The sequence below is a fragment of the Pogona vitticeps genome, chromosome 3 (assembly GCF_051106095.1).
Source record: "Pogona vitticeps strain Pit_001003342236 chromosome 3, PviZW2.1, whole genome shotgun sequence".
Taxonomy (NCBI): domain Eukaryota; kingdom Metazoa; phylum Chordata; class Lepidosauria; order Squamata; family Agamidae; genus Pogona; species Pogona vitticeps.
The window spans coordinates 255,243,636-255,259,127 of record NC_135785.1 but is presented as its reverse complement, the minus strand read 5'-3'; the positions used below and the strand labels follow the sequence as shown (position 1 = coordinate 255,259,127).

Here is a 15,492-nt window from a genome sequence, read left to right as displayed (position 1 = left end):
ATGAATCCATGTAGGGGTCAACCTACATGTAACTTCTATCAAGAGGCATCTGGTGTCAGATGTCTGTCATAGCATGTGATTTTCCTCACCATTTTATCTTGCATTTAACGTGCTTTGTTTTATAATCAGCCACTGGAAGGTAAATATAGCTGTAACGTGCACATCTGGTTACTCTGGCACCTATTTCAGAAGAAATTCTGTTGTGGGAGTGGAAATGGATGAATTGTAGGGAACACACATTCGCCTTAGTCTATAATGTGTCTCTAAGCAGGGGCAAGTAAGCACCGATAACCTAAGCTTCTTGCAAGGTAGATATGGAATTAATTTGATGTCTGTCAAGTCTGTTGAAACCTAACCGAAAGAAAATGCATCAAGAAGCCTGGGAAATTCGTATCAGAGACACAGTCCATTTAGGAACTCACATACCAATCAAGCAGATTTGAGTAATTTCTATTATTTCCAGAACAGCAGCATTTCTTTCCCAACACAATTCAAATAAAAGGGGCTGAGAAGGATTAGTATCTCCAGATGCCGCTGTTTTTCATAATTACTGGGAGCAGATAATAAATAACTTTCATTGCTCCTTTCTTCAAAAAACGAAGAGAAAACACGTCTCATACTAAAATCTCTGCTTAAGTGGGATTTGCTGTCATGGCATCAATATTTATGGTTTTAACTTAATAGTCTTTTTATCCATGGCTTGACTTTTTGTAAGGTCTGCTATTTTTTTAAAAGCTGCTGTCGCTTCTTATTCCTCACACAGCATAAACATATTTACACGAAACTCACTATATACCAGAGAACTCTAATTATTTTTGTCACCGGTTCGTTTTTGCTTCATTTCTCTACACAATTAATTCATGTATTTGGACAGTCGCCTGCCCAGTTTCCACAGCGACACTGATTTCCAATATTTTATCTAGCCATCATAATGGCAAGCTGGACGCCAATATTTGAGAAGGGTTTTGTATTAAAAATGAAGACTGTGATTATTATATAACTTGGGGAGGGGAGTATTTGTGTGTGTGTGTGTGTGTGTTTTTTTTTTTTAAAGAGGACATGTTTGAATGGATATTAAACCAATCTGGGTCTCATTTCCTTTAGTGACATGAATTTCATTTTCACTAACTTGGACGCAGAATGATGTTTCATTCCGGAACTTTCACAAAACTAAGGTGGACATTTGTCAAATTGTCATATGTTAAGTGTTCCAGGTTTCACCCCTTTGCTGTATATAGGCTGTGTACATATTCGCTAGGAGAAAAAAATTGTTACAAAATGTTGCCCCCCTCACCATTTTTTCTTTTTGTGGTACCAACCAATGGTCAAAATCTTGCTGTTTAAGTTACACCTGTGAAAGGTGGATGACATCACTAGAGGGAGATTCTCAGTAATTAAAGACTTTATCCTTCTTTCTTGTGGTTTGTCCAATTTGCAAGTCATTGCCCTTCCATCCCTCCCCAGAAATATCAGGACCAGTCTCACCAGAAAGACCACTGTTAACAACTGTTAACAACCCATGACAATGGGTGGAGAAGGACTGCAGAGGTGGGATTATCCCTCACCCCCAAGTCCTTTGTCCTTCCAAGGAGCCTATTCAGACCAGGGAAAAGTGAAACCAATGTGGAGGATATATCAGGGGTCTCCAACCAACTCTCCTCAAGCTGAAGAAACTACTTTGAAGAGTAGTGAAACATTTCAACCTAATAAGAAAGAAGTCCAGTTGACATGACTCAACTTCCAGATAACCTCACCTGGATGACTGAGAATCTTCGCAGATAAAATGGCCTCATTGTGTTTATTTCAGGAGAAGTGCTCCTTCAAATATCCAAATTCTTAAGACATTTAGGGTTTTGTAGATCATTTTCAATACTAGGACTCAGATGGGAAACCAGTGCATATTCTTTAGAACCAGTGCCACACAGACTCAGAAAGATGTTGCTACTAGGAGTCTAGCTGCTGTATACTGTACTTTCTGTGTCATCTTCAAGGGCAGCCCCATATCGTATGCATTACAGTGGTCTAACTGGGAAGTTACCAGGGCATGGATTACTGTGGCTAGGTTGTTGCAACCTGTACTGCAAACAAAAAGCAGCAGAAATATCATATGAGAAAGGATATAAAGATATGAAGAAGACTATGACATGACAGCTCTTGAGAGTCCCCTGGACTGCAAGGAGAACAAACCTATCAATTCTAAAGGAAATCAACCCTGAGTGCTCACTGGAAGGACAGATCCTGAAGCTGAGATGCCAATACTTTGGCCATCTGATGAGAAAAGAAGACTCCCTGGAAAAGACCTTGATGTTGGGAAAGTGTGAAGGCAAGAGGAGAAGGGGATGACAGAGGACGAGATCGTTGGACAGGGTCATCGAAGTGACCAACATGAATTTGACACAACTCCAGGAGGCAGTGGAAGATAGGAGGGCCTGGCGTGCTCTGGTCCATAGGGTCACAAAGAGTCAGAATGACTAAACGACGACGATGACATGAATACACTCACCGTTCATTTCCAATTTGTAATCGACTCACATATTTAGAAAAGCACTCACTGATTCAAATAATGGTATCTTTAATAATGAAAAGATTATCAAAAATATATGATATGCGGGTGAAACAATATTTATTAGTTGACAATGGCTGCCAACACGTAGGTTACTCAGCAGCTGTATTCAATGATTTGAGAAGCATGCACAGTCTACATGCAATGAGGGAAGTGAGCTAACCTGCTCCTCTCTATATCCACCAACAGGCAAAGGAATCGTCTGAAGATGGAGAAGCTGCTCTGCTTATGTCGCCTCCTCATGGGACCCAGAACCGAGACCTGTTCAGTTCTTTTTTCATGTGGAGAGGCTAACAAATGCAAGAGCCATCCCTCGTCAGAAAGACACTTTTCCACACTGGAAGTCATGATGAAAGGTGACAGAGCTACTGTGTTCCTCTCATCACAAGTGGGTTCCACAACTGAAATGAGCTAAAGTCAGGGAAGGAATAGCTAACGTGCACTAAAAATGGATGGTAAGGAAACCATGTTCATGATATTCAATGAGTAAACAAGCAAACAGAGCCAAGAAGTGCAGTTAAAGATTAAAACTGAAAGCATCTCGGCATTTTGCCAAATAGGGAATGGGCTCATAGCCATGCAAGAGCCGTCAGAATGGACAGGGCCCGGAGCAACTCTGAGGAGAAGCATTTCTGGATGACAAAGATGCCATCAGCTTCTCACATTATCAAATGTAATATGAGTTCAGTCTCTCTTACAGCTCGACCCTCAGGTCAGACCCCTGTGAGTACAGCAGCCTAGCACTAACAGCCTTTTTGAACATTGAGTATGGTTACCTTCTGGAACTTCCAAGCTTTCCCAGACTAAACATACCCAGTGGCTCTGACATTTATCTTAGGGCTTGTCTTCCATACCCTAGCCATCCACCTTCGTTGCTCCCCTCTAGATCCACTTAATTTCATTTCATTATTTCCTTCCCTCCTCCCTCCCTCCCTCCCTCCCTCCCTCCCTCCCTTCCTTCCTTCCTTCCTTCCTTCCTTCCTTCCTTCCTTCCTTCCTTCCTTCCTTCCTTCCTTCCTTCCTTCCTTCCTTCCTTCCTTCCTTCCTTCCTTCCTTCCTTCCTTCCTTCCTTCCTTCCTTCCTTCCTTCCTTCCTTCCTTCCTTCCTTCCTTCCTTCCTTGGAGTTTTATACTGTCCCCTTCATGCCATGCACTGTTCTGGATGGTTCACAAGCAATAAAACCCAGCAGAGATGACAGGAAACAAACAATGACAATAACAAAATTAAAATCAAATCATCTCAGCGAAAACCTCACGACACCAGGACAAGGCAAACATTTACCCATAATATTAACAAAAAGCAAAGCATGCTGCTTACATACCGTCCCAGCACTCTCTTGTTGGTTTACAATTTTTAATTATGCAGGCTACACATACCCCCCCCCCCCGCAAACTAAGTACTCAATTTACCAACCTTGGAAGGCTGAGTGAACCTTGAGCTGGCTAACTGGGACTGAACCCAGGTTGTGAGCAGTATTGGCTGCAATACTGCAGTTTAACCACTCTGCGGCGAGGCTCCCTAATAATAATAAAGCACGCAGAATGAAAACAGATTCATACGAGGTTGCTATCAAAGGCGTCCTAAGCAACGTCTTAAAGGAAGGCAGGAAGAGTGCCAAGTGCAGCTCAACGTGGAGCCAGTTCCAAAGGGATGGTGCCATGACCAAGAAGCCCCCGCCTCCTAAATCTAGTGGGTGTTTTCCTGGCCTCTTCTATGTGGCAACCTGGATAAGCAGGGCCAGTGAGGATGATCTTGGAGAAAGATGCTCCAACAAGTAACAGACTCCCAACCGTGGAAGGCTCTATAGGTAAGCATCAAAACGTTAAACCTGACTCAGTATATCACAGGTAGCCAGTGCAATTTGTTCATAACTTTCACTGCCTTTCATTTTGTTTATATCCTTCTTAAAATGGAATGGCCGTTGCAAAATGCAATATGGTCCTCTAGAACAAAGCTTGGAATAATGCCTTTTGGGGATTAGCATCACCCAGAATTTCCCAGTTAGTATAGCCAGCAGCCATGTTCTGGGAGCTGAACGCCATGAAACTGCATCCAGCTTTTTCTACAGTTATATGTTTTCTATTTAGATCCAGATGAACCCTGCAGACCGGCATAAAACCATCAAGTAAGTTGACTTTTTCTGTTCAATGCAATAGCTGCCAAAGGAATTATTCTATCCACGCTGTTTGGTTCTAATATGCTTCCTGCTTCTGCTTTGATTCATCAGGGATTGACCGCTGTTGCTTCCTCTCTCCATGTGTTTTCCTAAGAGGACCATCCTCAACCTACCAAAGTCAATGGCAGAAATCCCATTGATTTTAATGAAGTAAACTTAATCTTCTTAATTGCAAAAGTCCGGGCACATCTGTTGGTGTTCTAATTAGAGTCCTGTAAAAAAAGTCAACACAGAAATAAATAGGTTTCCCTACAACCATTGCACTACTGAAATAACAGATGATGCAGATAGTATAAGTTGTGTCTGTGGAAAGGTCATAGTCACTCACAAGGGTAAAGGGCACATGTTTTGACAACAGAAGGTTAGAGAATCATCGGATTGTAGAGCTGGAAGTAACTCCAAAGACTTGTCAACATCCCTACCAAAGTGGGGAATTCACAAATAAAGCAGTCTCGGCAGTTGACCATCCAGCCTATGTTTATAAACCTCTTGACAAAAGAAAGTTGACCACGACCCAAGGCAATCTGTTCCATTGTTGAAGGGCTCTTATCAGCTCTTGTCTTCATGATATTTCATTGTAGTTGTTCTGTTTGCAGGCTACAAGTGGCTGGCTGATCCTTTCGGGTTGATCAGGGGATTGTCACAAAAAGAGTTGACCAAGCCAACCCTTGGTTGTACGAGCCAACCCTCGTATACCTTGGTTAAAACATCAATCGAAACAAAGACTGCAATCAAGATATCAGAAGAAGACTGAGACTAGGAAGGGGAGCTGTAAAGGAATTAGAAAAGATAATCAAAAGTAAGAATGTGTCCCAGGAGACCAAGATCATCCACACTCTTGTATTTCCGATCACTGCATATGGGTGTGGAAGCTAGACAGTTAAGAAACCTGACAAGAAAAATATTGGTTTGTTCGAAATGTTGTGCTGGAGGAGAGCTTTGTGGATTCCCTGGACTGCCACAAAGATGAACAAGTGAGCCCTAGATAAAATCAAGTGTGTACTATATCTTTGGAAGCAAAAAATGTTGAAACTGTGGCTGTCCTACTTTGAGCACATCATGAGAAGGTAGTAGGATTCTCTGGAAAAGACAATAATGCTGGAAAAGGTGGAAGGCAACAGGAAAAGAGGAAGACCAACTATGAGATGGACTGACTCCCTGAAAGGAAACCACAGCTTTGCATCTACAAAACCTGAGCAGGGTAGTTGAGGAAAAGTCATTTTAGAGATTGCTCATTCATAAGGTCACCATAAGTTGAAAGCAACTTGACGGTACAAAACAACCAGCCAGCCAGAGATGAGGCATGAAGTGGTGGACTTAGGGACGTGAATCTCATGGCTTCTGGTTGTCAAAAAGAAACAGAACATGCAGAAGGAGGAACCCCTATTCTCCTACAACGAGAGCTTTCTGCATGCATTTTGTTTGTTTGTTTGTTTAAGAAATCCTGTAAGACATTGTGTGTGACATTTCAGACATTTCTTCATCGGTTTTTCCAGAAGGAATGCCAAGATATGGTGGATTATTGCCCACCCCTGCTCCGAATGGCATCTCTCCTTTAGAATAGTCCAAACATGGAACCTTGGGCTATAAAGGAGACCACTTATTCATGAGGAGACTTGTTCCCCAAAGACTTCCCTTGCAACACTTGGGGTTGTGTTGGGTTGCCTCCATCCTAGACCATGTCTTTCTTTGCTACCACCCTCTTGGGCTGTGAAAGCCCCCTTCTCCTCTTGTGAGTCCAGTCCTGCGTGACTCTTTAGGACAGAATCTGCAAACCTGCCTATGTTCTCTGGGGCTCCAGTACACATCCCTAAGTAATGTCTTAAGGGAGACACTGAGCCAGGGGAAGGATATGGATAACATGATTCTCATTGACCGCCTGTGCAGACCAAGACCTCTCCTGCACACATCAATCACCCATCCACTAGGGAGAGTCTCTGATAACACACAAGTGATCAGCACCTACATATTCCTTGGCATCCATTCTTTCTCTTTTCTCTCCTTTAGTTTCTCTTTTCTTTTCAGTGCAGTGGTCATAATAGCTGTCTCCTGCTCCTATTTTTCTTGTGTTTTCCATGCTGGAGGTGGGCACATACCCTCACCCCACACCACGTCATAGCTATCTGATTTTCTCCATTCATGGGAATGAGTTCCCCCACTCCCCCAGATCACCAGAAACACACAAATGCTAGCACTGATCTCAACAAAAAGTGGGTTTAAAAGGCAAAGGGTGAATTGGGTCCAAACCTGTGTGTTGTCATTCAGGCACAGAGTAGGGCAGGGCGGGGGGGGTCAATGCCCAACACTATTAGAATCCTTCAGTTGTGTCATGAGAAATGAAAAATAGAGATTGATACAGTGAGTGGTTCAGGGTGAATAAATGGGAAACGAATGGGGAAAGAAGAGAAAGAAGGAGAAAAGTGTAGAATCCTGAGGGCTGGTTTGGATTCAGCTCATTGTTGATAGTGGCCCCATCCAAAGTCAACAGAACCATGATGATATGGAACCTCTGGGTGCAGAAAGTAGGTGAAGAAGATCTGAAGAAGAGTTATCCTTCGCAGGATGTCTTTTAAGTCCAACAATTGTTTGATATGATCCAATGGGCTTCATCCAGCCCTCCCCTCAATGATTAGTGAAGAGGCACAGGTTTTCCAGTTCATTACTCTGGCATCATGAGCCGGTGACTCACTCCTTGAACAATGTCCGCACACAACCTGCTGGCTGACCGATTTTCAGCTCTCCTCCTATCTATAAAAGTTCTAAAAAGCTGTGGCATGGGGGTGATTATGTCGCAAATGCCAATCCCCATGAATGAGAAGTTACAAACAGAGGAAGTGACCTCTGTTGAAGCAAACATACGGTTTGGATTAGTTCAATGTACAAACACGGGCCTTCCGGCAAGGCAGAAGTTGGTTTTGTGCTTTTGAACAAGCTTGCACAGCCCAATGTGCATCATTTTGAAGTCAATGGCTATTTACCCATGGATCCTAATGGCACAGGAAGTGCTCCTTCACTCTCATCCATGGATTGAGAGAGAGAGAGAGAGAGAACAAATTACTGAATTTTGGTAGCAGAAGCACATGGGACTTTTCAAAAGATAGAATGCAGTCTTTTAATTGGCGGGCTTGTTACACAAAAAAAGTGTTGTTTTTTTAAAAAAAAGCTTTTATGATTTTGTTGGTGTTGTTAATGACGTTGTGAATTTGTCTCTGAAAGCTGGCTGGTCTGTGTGATGAATCTATAGAGGGACATTTCCAATGAAAATCACTTCCCTCGTGGAAGATGCACTTCCCTCCAAAAGAACATCTGTTGGTGTTGGAACAGATGGCTTTTTATGAATTTTTCTTCAAATACAGAGGGAAAGAGAGAGAGAGAGAGAGAGAGAGAGAGAGAGAGGTGGATACGGGCAACGAGAGCTGGTGACGGGGAAACTGAACAATTGGAATTCATGGTTTCTCTTATCCCTTGGAGGCTCTCGTTTCTCAGCCCTGAGCCCACGTTGTCAAGCCTTTCCATGGTCTAGTAGCTTCATTTTTCAAATGAAGCATCAACTACAAAATGGTTACATTCTAGATAAATGAAGTCATACAGCCGGGAACAATCATGAATTTGATATATAATTGCTTTAGTTTCACAGTGAAAAGGTAGGCGCTTCTAAAACTTTCTTGAGTTCCTATTAGCAAACAAGAAACTTTCACAAGTTCCCATCTTTTCACTATGAAATTAAAGCAATTTTATCTCAAAACCATGATTTTTTTCCTGATTGTGTAACTTCCTTTCTCTAGAACATAACCATTTCATAGTCAATGCTTCATTTGAAAAATGAAGCTACCAGTCCATGAAAAAGCTTGACCATGTAGGCTCAGAGGTGAGAAACTAGAGATTCCTAGAGACAATAGAAAGCATTACAAGCAGGCTGCCTGGATAGCTCAGTGAGATAGGTATCTGCGTGCCGAGCCAAATGTTAGGAGTTCAATTCCCCAATGTACCTCCTAGTAGAAGTCAGCCTAGGTAACCTTGGGCAAGCTGCACAGTCCCAAGAAGAAGGGTATGAGAAACCACTTCTGACTATTGTCTACCAGAAAAACCCTGAAAAGGGTCACTATAAGTCAAAATTCATTTCATAACACATGATTATCCTTATTACATACTAGCAAATAAAGAATAAAACAATATTCTTTAAGGGTTTTTTGGAAATGGCTAAAAGGTACAAGAGGCAGAGCATAGAAAAGTTCATTTTTTTGACTACAGTAGTGAGAATCACCCATGCAGTATAGGGCCTTAGTCTCGAACAGTGAGTTTTACAAAGGACGTCTTCGTGGTGAATGATGGGAGAATTAGTTTGTTGATTTGAAGTTTCTCGTTGTACCTGATTGTGGGGATAAGGAAGCACTGGGAAATCTTGAGCTTCTCAGGGAAACCTCTTCACCTAAATCTCTCTAAGGAGAGAGATGCTGGCTAATTATTGATCCCAATAAATTGAGAATTATGGTATTATCTGATGCTCTTTAGAGAAGAGAGAGAGAGAGAGAGAGAGAGAGTCCAAGAAACAGAGATGGATCAAACCAGCTGTTTCTTAGGACTCTTTATTAGTGGGATTGTTACAGCAACTAAAGTTGTGAAGGACAATAACAAAAGTTTTCATTCTCAACGAGAGGCTGTCTCTACGCTTCAGGAAATCTTGTTGAGGTATCACTAGGCCACTCAAAAACTCCTCACTCCAGATGGTGAACAAGACAAGAAACACTCTTTTTTTTGCCACCAAAGGTTCTTCAGCTTTTAGGTATTCTGTGTGAGTAAGACTGGTTTTATTCATAGACAGACTGGTTTGTTGGTTTAAAAGCTGCAAATAGTCCCTCCAATGGTTTTAAACTTTAAGGATAATTCAGAAGCTATCAAATTTTGGACAATTTGAGCAAAAATCATTCTTGCAAATGTGAGAACTGACATTTAGGGAGCATCACAAAATATTTTGCCTTTTTGAGCTAAACCAACCAACCAACCAACCAACCAATCAATAGTGGGAGGTTTTCACAATTTTGCTTCACAAAAGCAAAATGAGGATTTGCATCCCAGTCAGCAGCAGTGGGATGTGGTGGCACTGCAGGTTAAACCACAAAAGCCTCTGTGCTGCAAGGTCAGAAGACCAGCAGTCATAAGATCGAATCCACACAACAGAGTGAGCTCCCGTGGTTTGTCCCAGCTCCTGCCAACCTAGCAGTTTGAAAGCATGTAAATACAAGTAGATAAATAGGTACCACCTCGATGGGAAGGTAACAGTGTTTCGTGTCTAGTTGCGCTGGCCACGTGAACACAGAAATTGTCTATGGACAAATGCTGGCTCTATGACTTGGAGACAGGGATGAGCACCATGCCCTAGAGTTGGACATGACTGGATTAAATGTCAAGGGGAACCTTTACCTTTACCAGCAGCTGGTGCAAGGAGCACCTGCTCTTTAAAGCTTACCACTACGCTGTTACTTGGGATAAAATTTTATTTGTGTGGATCTGGCTTAACCATCCAGCACAAAGTTGGGAATGACGGTCAACGTGGTTAGCTAAACTTCCTAACTCTTTGCTGGACTCTAGCCAATTGTTTCAGCCAGCCCTCTAGTAAATTTCAACCACCTGTATGTATACAGTACAAATGTGTCTACAGACTGAGGTGAGGTCCATTTCATTACAGCCATCATCTAGTAAGTCCCTGTGATGCCTGTTCCAGTAATCCTGAAACAAGCGGGCAGGTGACATTATTTAAGCAATTTTTGACTTGTGACAGTTCTATAATAATAAAACTCAGCTCTTCAATGGCACAACAAACAAGAATGGACAATTGCAATGAACGCTGTCACAGGACTGCTAATAAAGCTTTCAAAGCAACCTGTATATACCTTTAATTCAACTGGGGAAATTGCAGCAGTTGCTAAGATACCAGCTCCCATCTATAATTGTAGTTGATCCAGGCAGTGATGCCTTGTCACAGCCAAAGAAAAGTTTCCTTAGGAACACAGCCCAGTTATCCTGTCATCCTGAGCTCAAAAATTAAATCTCAGCATAACAGATGCGGGGGGGGGGGGGGATAACACAAATGACATGGAAATGCTGATGTCATGTGGAGGATGGCAATATGGGTCCAATTTGTACATCTAGTGTCAGTGGGGTGGTGAATCTGTTCTGGATTTTAGTCCAAACTTTAGAGGTGATATTCAAGGTACTGAATCCTACCCTCCAAATAGGCTCAGGTCTTTGACAGGTCATGTAAAGTGCAGGCTGAAACCTGGATCAGATTCACCATTCATGGACATGACAGCCTTTGCTTCTCACTAAGGTTGTACTCCCCTTTTTAAAAAAAAAATAAATCCAGATGACAGAATTCTCCAAGAATTCCCCAGGCATAATTCTAGAAGTTACAGCTTCCAGATCCACATCTATAGACACTTGCTTTGCTCATCTGGACCTGAGACTAACCCCAAGACTGCATGGCCTACATCCAGGCTTGTTTCCTGTTGTTACTGTACAAAAAAAAGAAAGTGCGTAGTGCTTCCTGGGTATTGTAGTTCTTTGGGAAGACCAAAAAGGGTAGCAAGAGCACAGTAGCTTCCTTTTTTGTAGGTTAACAACAGGAAACAAGGTTGCAGCTAGGCCATGCAGTCTCAGAACTACAGTAGGCCCTGGCCCAGATGAGTGAAAAGTAGTTATGTGTGGGTCTGTGAACTGGAACTCTTGGGGACCCCTCGGGGAATTGTTGGAGAATTCTGGGAGTTGGATTTTAAGAGAGAGAGAGAAGAAGGAGGAAGAGGAGGAGGAGGAGGAGGAGGAGGAGGAGAAGGAGAAGGAGAAGGAGAAGGAGAAGAAGAAGAAGAATGGAACATCCCTTCTGCTTACTGACTGACATTGATCAAGGAACTGTTTCTCAGAAAAAGTTCCCTCACAAGAATCGTTTAGTGGATAAAATGCAGGGCGGCTCAGAGAGTGGGCCTGCTCACTGTAACCTAAATAAGAAGATGGCTCAATTAGGCCATGCCAAGAACCTATTGTTAGAAGAGGGGATTTATTAAGCACTGAATGTGAGTGACTGGAGCTTTTCTCACCTCCTGTACTTTGCAAATTAGTCTTCTGGGTTTTGTGATTGGTTTTCACAACCAATGCATGCTCTTTATTTGCAAGCATGAATTTCTGAGACACAAAAGACTGCCTGAATCATTTTCCCTGGAACACTGATAGGATTTCAGCTCTAAGGGCAGATGATTGGCAATTTTGTGTTGTCCCTAGCACAAAACTCTGATTAAGGAGAGCCAATGTTGAACAAATCTTTGGCTGATTAGCTTATGGCACTGAAATAGGTTAATTGACCTTTTATGTACAAAATCAATAAAATTCATATTTATTTATTTGATTTATACCCCGCCTGTCTGGACTACCAGTCCACTCTAGGTGGCTTCTGTTCATGTACATAGGAAAAAGCACTGCTGACCCCAATGAAACTTACATCTGAGCAGAGATACTTAGGATTACTCATGGAGGAAGTGCTGGATAGCTCAGCGGCTTGCTTATCTGGCTGCAGACTCTGAGGTTTGGAGTTTGATTCCCCACTTTTCTTCCATGATAAGGTCTGGACTCGATGATCCATGTGGCCCCTTCCAGTTCTGCTGTTCTAAGATTGTTAATAGAGATAGGGGTATTCGTATACAAATATTCCACACACAAACAGGTGCAGATAACAAGGGTTACTTTTGTTCTCCTGCTGTTGCTCCTATTGATTTACAAAATGCCTCCACTCTACATTGTGCTTTACAGAACAATATTTTGAGGAGATGAGAAACAGACATGGCCACTGGCCAGTGATGTATGGAAGTGAAAGCTGCACCACAAAGAAGGCTGACCGCCGAAGAATTGATGCTTCTGAATTGTGGTGCTGGAGGAGACTCTTGAGAGTCCCCTGGACTGCAAGGAGAAGAAACCTATCCATTTGGAAGGAAATCAACCCCGAGTGCTCACTGGAAGGACAGATCCTGAAGCTGAGGCTCCAGTACTTTGGCCATCTCATGAGAAGAGAAGACTCCCTGGAAAAGACCCTGATGTTGGGAATGTGTGAGGGCAAGAGGAGAAGGGGACGACAGAGGATGAGATGGTTGGACAGCATCATTGAAGTTATCAACATGAATTTGAACCAACTCCGGGAGGCAGTGGAAGACAGGAGGTCCTGGCATGCTCTGGTCCATGGGGTCACGAAGAGTCAAACATGACTAAACGACGACTATTTAAAACTTAGGGGACCAGGGTTCAAATCCCCATTTAGCCACAAAACTCACTGTGTGAGCTTACCCAAGACAAACTGCTTCTCCCTTACCTCCCCACTGTGAGAAAAATAAATGAGAAAGAGACCTTCTCATGCTACCTTGAGCTCATTGGAGGAAAAATTCATTCATTCATCCATCCATTTCTTCCTATGCTGAAGATCTGAGAAACCATCATGAAAACATTCCATTCTCTGTGCCGCCCCTGATTGGTGGCGGTAATTTTGAAGTTACAACTTGACCTATGATGGGTTGTCAACACAGCATTATTTATAGGAAACAATTAAGAGACGGGTCCACCAATGCATCTTTAGGATAAAGATAGTTCCACGTTCTGAAAAGGAACTGTATGAGATTACTGTCAGAGTACAACAAAGTTTCCGTTCTCTATATTCCTGGGTACCTATCAGCAGTTGTGTGTGTTCTATGTCGTCAAGTTGGAACTGACCTACAGCAACCCTAATATTTATTTATTTATTTTATTTTATTTATTTATTCCATTTATACCCTGCCTATCTGGTCACTACGACCACTCTTAGGGCTTTCAAGGTAAGTGAGATATTTAAGGAGCAGTTTTACCACTCCCACTACCCCAGTAAATTTCCATGGCTGAGCGAGGATTTGAACCCAGTTCTCTTGAGCCCTAATCTGTCAAACCACCCACTATACCACACTGGCAGTTATGGGGCTCTAAAGCCATTTTTGGGAAGGGGGAAAAACCCCACCCTTCCCTGCCACTCATCTCCAGGTTGAGACGGCCACTGCTAGCGCACTCTAATTCAGATTAAGCCCAGAACTAGATTAGTCATCGGAAGCGCTCATTGTAGCATTAGACACTTATTGTCTGAAAGAATAAAGAATGAAGGGAAGGAATGTAAATGAGAAGAAAGCTCTCTGCCTGGCTCTTTCAAATCTCTGCGTCCTCCCTGGCCGTTGATGGCTTTTTCTCTTTTTCGTTTCCCCGCAGTTGTCTCATCCACTTCTGAAGATCCTCCATTTTCATTTGAGGTGAAATGGCTTCCAGATGTAATTTCACTGCTTCCCTAGCTGCGTAATGAGAATTAAAAGGCACTGCAGAATCCCGGCTGAAGCAGCACTATCAATAAACTGAGTCATAAAAGATATGGGCTTGTGCTGTTGATGACACTTGCAGGCAGGCCCACTCACACACGGACACACACAAACACACACACCCTTTTCAAAACACCACACTTCCATTGCAACGCCATTTACACTGAAGAGAAGCTGGCCTCACTTCCGCTGCCCCTAGACTCCGGCACTGGAGTTTAGGGGTAGCAGAAATGCTTTATATTCCAAGAGTCTTGGGCTCCTTTGTTGGCATTTCCTGGTAAAAAGGACCATCTCGGCCCTTAGAAAAGTATTTCCAGTCTGAGTTAAAGATAAAATTTAAACTGGGATTTGAACTTGAGTCTCCCTTGTGCAAATCCAGCACTTTAACCAATGGCAATACCCTACCTGACTCAAATCATTGGTTCCGACATCAGCGATGCCAAACGGAAACATACTGCAACAATTACCTACGAAACAACCACGCAACAATGAAGGTGCTTCGTTTGTGTAGGAACTGTACGCCTGATTGGATATATGCCCCCCCCCAATCCAGGATTCTGCAGAGCATCAAAACATGTGACTGCAACCCCCAGAATTCTATAGCCAACTGGGCCATGGGTAATTAACTACAATGTAAACAAAAAACAAAAAACTTTTCGTATTCAGTTAGATGGTCCTAAAAACATTTAAGAAACCAAAACACCCCAGTCTAGTTTTCACCGAAGAAACAGATTAAATTTCTTTTTGTTCTCTGGGGCTTTGTGTTTAGATTTTGGATGGATGAAATTAAAAACTTTCTTTTTAAATAAAAAGATGCTTTATCTTGCCATCCTCGTTTGTGTTGATGTTTATTTTAATATTGTTATGTGACTTAAACTGATTTGGGGAGGTGGTATGCAGGATGTGGGAAAGTGTGAAGGCAAGAGGAGAAGGGCATGACAGAGGACGAGATGGTTGGACAGTGTCACCGAAGCTACCAACATGAATTTGACCAAACTCTGGGAGGCAGTGGAAGACAGGAGGGCCTGGCGTGCTCTGGTCCATGGGGTCACAAAGAATTAGACATGACTTAACGACTAAACAATGCAGGATACCTCATGACACAGTGGACAGGATGATGGACTAGGACCCAGGAAACATGGGTTCAAATCCTCATTCAGCTATAGTAACTCACAAGGGAGCGGGAGGCAGCACTGGTAAAACCCGTCCTTAAATATCTTTCTCACTTACTTTAGGAAACGTATGAGGGTTGCTAATATATCAGACGTGGCTTGATAGTACAGTAGACACATACTGTATGGCCCCTTGAGGAAATACTGCATTTTGAAAGGTAGCTAATGATACATTAGCTGGTTGGTTGGCTCAGTGGTTTAAGTACCTGGTTC

At 42.6% G+C, this 15,492-nt stretch overlaps 1 long non-coding RNA gene across 1 annotated transcript in view; it reads left to right on the top strand.

Annotated features, from left to right (window-relative positions):
• The window catches only part of LOC140705580 (uncharacterized), a 44,651-nt gene extending 29,717 nt beyond the window's left edge, over positions 1-14,934 (top strand). The window contains exons 6-8 of the long non-coding RNA XR_013543436.1: positions 2,753-2,919; positions 4,651-4,688; positions 4,791-14,934. This is a non-coding gene — a long non-coding RNA (uncharacterized LOC140705580). The remainder of the gene's footprint in view (positions 1-2,752; positions 2,920-4,650; positions 4,689-4,790) is intronic.
• The last annotated feature ends 558 nt before the right edge of the window (positions 14,935-15,492 follow it).